General features: G+C 36.1%; 2 pseudogenes; both read left to right on the top strand.

The window, feature by feature from the left end:
• The window catches only part of LOC107722991 (8-oxo-dGDP phosphatase NUDT18-like), a 5,869-nt pseudogene extending 2,966 nt beyond the window's left edge, over positions 1-2,903 (top strand).
• A 2,570-nt stretch (positions 2,904-5,473) lies between these two features.
• Positions 5,474-7,499, top strand: LOC107722990 (8-oxo-dGDP phosphatase NUDT18-like; annotated as a pseudogene).
• The last annotated feature ends 482 nt before the right edge of the window (positions 7,500-7,981 follow it).

The raw sequence follows: 7,981 nt of genomic DNA, 5'->3' as shown, positions 1-7,981 counted from the left end.
ATTCATATAATTTTGGTTTAAGTTCTGCATAATGACTTTATGTAATTTCAGTCCTTCTCTCCATATGAGAGTGGAATATTTAATGTAAATGTATATATCGACATGAAAACCGAGCTTAAAATCATTGTTTTTACATTCAGGAAAAAGTTTGTACGCATGGGTCAGAGTTTGCGTGCAGGTGGTCAAATTTTCCCGTCAAGTTTGTTTTTATAAATCCCACCTTTTGCACAGGAAGTGGTGTATGCCTCTTGCAGGGCTGGTTTTGTGCGTACGCAACAGTTATAAATGAGGCCCCTGGTCCTTTTACTGTGAATTAAGCCCTTCTGAAATGCTGAAACAATGTAAATACAGCCTGAAACCAGCAGCGCATATGTTATTTGCAGGCAACTCATCAAACTAAAAGCTTGATGGCATACCATTTGAAAAAAGATGTGAATATTAGTATTGTCATTTTACAGTAAAATAAAAATATTTTTGTTTTGTTTTTTACAGTACAGTAGCATTTTTACAATATTTATTTTGTTGAATATATTTAATAATATTCACAAAATCATAATTTAATATTTTATAGTCATATTGAATTGGTCAAAAACAATGGGAAAGTGGTATATGAAAACTTGAGTGGAAAGAGATCTGAGAGAGAGAAAAAAAACTGTTTACTTAATGATTTAAGTTGTTTTTTGTAAAGAGTAATCCCAATTTTGTCCCCCCAAATCATTCAGCCCTAAAAGGATTTTGCCCTTTAAAAAAAAAAAAAAAAAAAGGCAAAATTAATCTCTGTGTAAAATATTCGGGATTTGTCGTACCGCATTGAATAGTTGATTTACAAATGATTTACACTGAAATTTGTCATGAATGAGGCCCAGTGTTTCTATTGACCGACCAGTAGACCTGGGTAATATATAATGAATTATTATATTATATGATCTGTGATATTCATATACTTTAAAACTCAACAGGAAAGATGCCAATAGAGTTCGGAAGTTCATTTCCCTAAATTGGTTATTTTGAACTGTCCACTATTTTTAATCAGTAAAAAGAAAGATTACTCGATTTATTTGCATCCTAACATTTAAAAATGTTATCAGAAGCCCAAGTGTGTCATTTTACATCCTTTAAAAGGTTTTAGTAAAATATATATGTACAGTAGGTAAATATTTATTTTTTTTAAGAAAAAAACAAACAAAATATTTGAAATTGCACTCTCCAACAAAATCACTTTAATCATTCTAGAATGACTGACAATCTTTCCAAATGAGCTTTCTAAGTCATCTGCTATCTGGTGTAAATATTTTTTCATATCGCAATATACAGTGGGTACGGAAAGTATTCAGACCCCCTTAAATTTTTCACTCTTTGTTATATTGCAGCCATTTGCTAAAATCATTTAAGTTAATTTTTTTTCCTCATTAACTGCAAAGATGTCAACAATTCTGTGTTTTTCTGTCAATATGGGGTGCTGTGTGTACATTAATGAGGAAAAAAAATTAACTTAAATGATTTTAGCAAATGGCTGCAATATAACAAAGAGTGAAAAATTTAAGGGGGTCTGAATACTTTCCGTACCCACTGTATATTGCAGAAAAAAATTAAATATTGCAGGATCAGTTTTTTTCCCATATCAAACCCTGATTTGCTATGTGGTTGCCATTCTCTACTTTTAAAGGGGTCATGAACTGAGCAGGGTTAAACAGGCAGTGATGTAGAAGCAGGCGTTGATCATCATCTGCGGAGGCGGGGTTTAGCCACACTATTACATCATAAAGTGGCACATTCAACCTGTCGTTTTGGCAGATTGGCTTCAATATAAACTGTTTTTAAACTAACGAGAACGTTTTGAGTTTGAAACTTACAGGGTGTTTTTATAGTACAATGACCTCTCATGTCAAAAGATCAAGGGAATTTTGATTTCTCAGTTCATGATCCTTTTAAGTTTGTAACAAGCCAACACTTTAGTTTTTTTTATTTATTTTATTTTATTTTATTTTTTTGTTTTGTTTTTTTTGGTGCCACCAGGAGGCTCTCTGAAGACAACGGCAGAAGCAGATTCTGAATCCCTTCAAGCTCAGTGGTGGGACCGCGAGTCCCCACTTCCTCTTCGCGCACCTGACATACTGCCCCTCATTGATGCTGGAATGAAATATCGCCGAAATCCGTCGTTCCCTATGTTACAACCTGTTGACTTCCCATGTCACGTTATCTGCCAAAGACTTTTCCTCACATTCATCTCCAGCAACGGTAACACAGACACCAGCGATGAGCCCCGCCTGTGGCTGCTGCTGAGCAGCAATGATGCCACTCCTCATCCCAGTCTTCCTATAGCAGTATCAGTTGATACATACAACACAATCCCATGGGCTGCACACAGGCTGATTAAGGAGTGCATGCCTTCGTCATCCATACACGTTCAAACATGTGGGATTCTTGGAGTGCAGCACAATGGGAGAATTCCAGGGAAAACGGACGGGATCTGCTTCAACATGCTTATGTTGTTGGAAAATTTAGAGGATGGGGCTGAAATCAGCAGCCCACCACCATTGGAGGGTGATGCTTACAGATGGCATGAAGTGACCAATCAGAGTCTGAGGGCAAAGATAATACAGAGGATTAAAGAAGGATCCGTTCTGCCTGTTCAGCGTCTATAGTGATGCTCTGTCACCCTAGCAGAGGATCAGGACATTACAAAGGCCAGAACTGAACCTGCATCTTCCACTTGAGCACCAAGGCGCAGGGTGTCTAAAGCATGTTCAGTGGCCATACACCGTTTTCAGATGTGTGCTTCACTCATCTTTCCCTCTTTGGTGTCTGCTCTTTGTTTCGGTGAAATGTAACCAAATATGAATTCTAATATACACTGATATACATCCACTATACAGTCGCAATTATAATAGATTTAAAAAAAATTTTAAAAAGCAGTTCTAGTTCTAAAATTGTAGCCCTTTGTGAAAAGGAAGTGTGCTTAATTGTATTGATTGCACACTTGTAGTGTACTTCAAATATTAAAAGTATATTTTTAAAAACTACTTGCAGGTATAATATTAATGAAATAAGGACACTTAAGTGTACTTAATAGACACTTATTTTGATGTTGACTAACATACTAAAACGTAAAGTATTTATAATTTTAAGTGTAGTGTGTTAATTATTATATTTAAAGTTAATATATTCTAAATGTACTAAATTGCAACATTACAAATGTGTAATTATGAGTACATTTAAATACATGACATTAAAAAGAATTTGGTAAGTACACTCTCAAAAAAAAGGTACAAAAAATATGTTTAAAGTATAATACCGTTTCATTAAAATGTAAATGACATGCAATAAAGTGTCCGAAAACCTTGTTTAGTTCACACTTAAGTATATTATTATTTAGTATATTATTTCTGTAATGGGTACTCTTTTTAAAAGTATGCTGAAGTGTATTTCTTTTTCACAAGGGACTCATACTTAGGCAGGGACTAGGAAAAAGTCATGATGCATGGGTGTATGTTTGATGATAATGTAAGATTATAATATGAGTTTAGCAATATTTCTTAAGTCCATCTTTGTAGGTATTGCAGCATCAAAGTATCTGTTTATTTTTATATTTGCATATTACATAATTAGCTAGTACAGCAAATCTTTTCACTTTTCACATTATAGTACAGCTATTACAGTTCTAAGGACCAGTGTGGATGTATAGCAATGGTTTTCAAACCGTGGGTCGCAAGACTTAAGGACAATTTGTATATGTACCAAAGTTCAAGACTCCGGGAAGAAGGAAGGAAACATAACCGGTGTTGTACCCAATTTCATCCCCCTGCCAAATTATTACCCCCTCGCTGAAGTCACTACCTGATTGCCTTAAAGAGAACAAAAATAGGGTCGCTCTTAAAACCAATGATGTATGGTTACCTCTGCGAAAAGAGCTCTTCCATCATCTCAGTTTGGTTAATATTTTATCAAATCAATTATATAAACAATTCTAAGTTATAGCCTATATACTATCGATTATAAAATCAATCTATTCACATAATGTGGATTATAATGGGCATGAGGAAAGTATCTTACAGGGTTTTCAGGGTTTGTTTGCCTGCTGCTTGGAAAGTGTTTGAACTTGAATCACTTTCACACATTTTAATTTCAAAGTATAGCCTATATATCTTACAATACTTTATAAAAACATGTCTATTTTGGGAAAAATAACTATTAAGATCTTTGCTTTATACGATATATGACCATCCTGCTGTATATTTTGTAATAAATATTATTGGAGTAACGTTGATGGGAGTTTTTATTACTAATTAAAGGCACAATATGTGATTTTTGCCCGCTAGAGGGCACGTATTCAAAAGAAACAAAGGCGTAGTTTGATGACACCGTGACTGAGTGTGGAATCATGGGAGTTGTGGTCTTCATCCCCACAGCCGATGCAATCCGACGGGACTCGGGCAGAAATCATGTTCATGGATGAGCTAATGATTTGTTAACGTAGTAGAATGAAGCAGGGTGAGGCTGAAAGCCGTCGAAGCGAAACGAGGCCGCTGAACGAGCGCAACACACGGGACCGCTTCCGCTTCTTCCGGTCGTGCGTATGTGGGGGGGGAAAAGCAGTGCTGTTTTATCATACTAGATACATTTGAAAGTTCTGTTATAATGCTACTCTGTGCGGTCGTAACCGGTCTATTAAAATGCACAATATATTAAAGCGTCTTTGGTGTTTCCATGTTTTCTACAAAACAAAACCGGAAATCGAGGGGTTATGACGTCATTGGCAGGTGACACAATGACACTGTGGACACGGTGCGTGTCACTAGTTAAAATTGCTTATTTCTCTGGATTTAAACATTCTTCGAAACATTTGGGATAATGTAAGTACACAAGTCAGCAAAATATATAACACTGTTCTAGTGGATTTTGGATATTTTAATAAAAAAATTTACATATTGTGCCTTTAAGTCAGTTTGTTGAAAGAGTGTTTGAAATATTTTAAAGTGAAACTCACCGCGCAATTTTCACATTCATGACATTTCCAAGATTAACCACATAGATTTTTGGCAAGAAATCATAATGGCTTTTGTTTGAGGAAAATCATTTCTGTTCATGAGTTGAAAAATCCGGAAACAGGAATCGGGTGAAGTCGAAAGGGAAATTCACCTCATCCTATTGATTGAGAGCCCGAGACTTTAAACAGATCTTTTACATTTGGTGACGTATCAGGCAAGTCTTGATATAAACTTGTGTTTTTATACAGGATGAAATTATATAAAAATAAAAGACGCGTTTATTTACATTCTAAATAAACTTGTTTGCTTCTCACGGTTGACATGTTGCTGTATTACCGCACTTATTTAGCTGAATGAAATAATTCTAGTAGCCTAAAGGTGGATGAAAAAGTCGATTTCTGGTGATCAAACCCCTTAAACATAATTTTCTCGTTTTGACTTATATAATCAGACTTTTTTTTTTTTCCTTTTTTTTTTTTTTGGGAGATGTGAGCGAGGAGCATCGAATGAACAGGTAGCCTGACAAGTTGTTTTGACATGTTTATACAAACGATATCAAAGGGGAAAAAACACCAATATCATGCATTTCATAAATAGGCTATAGTTAACGATACACATTATTAATAGACATTATTTCTCCATTTGTTTAGAGCGTCTGTTTTAGGGTGGTTTCATGTCCCTGGATGAGACAGTGGGGAGGCTTTTGAAGGGAGAGGGACTGGAGGTGACCGAGCTTTACTTTGCTCCTGAACAGAAGAAGCCGGTCACACGCAAAAACACGTGCTTTGCGGTCTGTGCGCTCATCTTCAACTCTAAGGTAATGTCAGCATTGCTATGAAGTGCAAACTTAACATGGAAAATGTCTTATGAAATCATCCTCCCAAATAACAATTCAGTTTTCCCAGCTAACAGGGAACCTTCTTCTCAGAACTTTGTCTAACGGTCTGACAAGGTTCTCTTAAAGTTACTCCAGTCCACACCGAACGGTGGTTCAAAGTTATCTGGTTTTCTAAAGTATTGTTCCCATAAAGTTGGCAAAATGATAAAAATAGAATGTTCCCTTACAGCTCGCATAACCAAGAATGAGAACATTCAGAAATAACGTTTTCATAACTTAAAGAGAACATTCTCAAAACATATTTTTGTTAGCTGGGTTAGAGCTGAATAACTTCCTTGGGCTCTGTCATTAGATTAAGTTTGTGTAAGTTACTTAAAAAATGTGATATATTTTAAATACAAAGTGAATTAAAAATAGCCTAAGTAAAGATAATTAGCCTTTCTAATTATCCTTTTAGCAGATCCATCTGTCTTGCTGTAAATTGCTAAATTTAGCCAAATGCTAAATTCTTAATACTTTGTTATTTGCAATTATATCACATACATTATAGTGATCGATAAACCTGGTTATTCCAAAAGGTTTAGGTCCAGATTAATATGTCATATTTGTGGCTAGTGCATAAGAGTTACAAATAAAGTCCAAATACATGTGCAATATGTTCTTATATCCATGCAAAGTAGAGTTTTCTCAAAATGACTAGAGTAAAATGTCTCAGTCTTTAAAGCTGCACCATGTAACTACACAATGTCTTCACTCAAATACACTGTGATAAACTAGTAATAATTATCTATATTGCAGAGCTGTCAAGTCAGGACAAAGTTTACAGAAAATCTGAGAAAAGTAGCTTCGGCTATGTAGCGTGAAGTTGAATGTTTGGTGTCCCAACAAACTAGAAAAACTGACCATGAATCATTCAAAATTATAAAAAATTATGCCGTTATTTATTTGTCCATCCATTCTGATTGCTTTTCCGGCCAACCAAAACAATGTTCTTTCGCAAAATGCATGCAGGTTTATTTTTTTAGCCACTATAACTATGTATCTTATTAGTTACATAGTGTAGCTTTAAGGTGTGCGTGCATATGTGTCTTTGTTTCACAGAACGAGGTGTTGATGATTCAGAAAGGCAAAGGCAGTGTGTCGTGGATTATGGTATCTCCCTGCAGGTCGTATGGAAGATGGTGATAGTATTGAAGAAGCCCTAAAGAGAGAGGTGAAAGAGGAGACGGGAATAGACCGCAAGCCAATCACATTGCTGCAGATTCAAGAAAAAGGGCCAAGCTGGATCCGCTTTGCTTTTCTGGCTGAGAAAATAGGTTAGATATGTAAACGTTTCACAACTTGCTTGTTAATGTAAGTATCTAATTTGTCTCACAGTTGCTTAGTGGTTCTCTCATTGCCTCTTCCATCCACCAGGGGGCTCTCTGAAGAGGCCAGAGGATGCAAATGCCAACTCGCAGCAAGCTCAGTGGTACGATCACGAATCTCTGCCTAAGAATAGTATTGCATGCCCTCCATTTATGAGCAGCTAAGTGTGAACACCTGTGGGATTCTGGGAGTGCAGCACAACGGGAGAATTCCCGGCCAAACCGACGGGGTCTGTTTAAACACTCTCGTGCTGTTGGAGTATAAAGAGGAAGGAGGAGGAAATCAGTCTCAGCAGCAGTGTTAATTTTGACAGCAAATTTTGATTTAGTTTTAGTCATAGTCTTTAGACTAAAATGCCATTTAGTTTAAGTCATCTGAATCGTTTTTAGTTTTAGTCTAGTATTAGTCGACTAAATATCATAAGATTTTAGTCGACTAAATCTACAGTAAATTTAGTCGGCTGAAAATTTAGATTAATCTTTAGGGCTACTAAAGTTTTTCAGTCAAGAGCAGTGCGTGATTTTCTGTCTTTTGTTGCTTGATTAACATCAATGACTCGGACAATAGCAACTAAATTAGGCTGCTGTCCCTTTAAAACCAAATGCACGGCTGCAATGGATGCAATGTCCTGATATACGTTCTCCCTACTGTTTACGTTCACTTAAGACGTAATCAGCCGTGTTTACGTGAATACTCGTCAAAACGGACAATTCGACATAATTTTGTATGTAATTCTCCGTTCATGTGACGCGAAAGAGTACTGGCGTGCTGTGAGACACGCTTCGTG

This window comes from Sinocyclocheilus rhinocerous, unplaced genomic scaffold, assembly GCF_001515625.1.
Source record: "Sinocyclocheilus rhinocerous isolate Xijiao unplaced genomic scaffold, SAMN03320098_v1.1 scaffold2559, whole genome shotgun sequence".
Classification (NCBI taxonomy): Eukaryota; Metazoa; Chordata; class Actinopteri; order Cypriniformes; family Cyprinidae; genus Sinocyclocheilus; species Sinocyclocheilus rhinocerous.
Note: the sequence above shows the minus strand (reverse complement) of the source record. Positions and strands in the feature narration are given on the sequence as shown.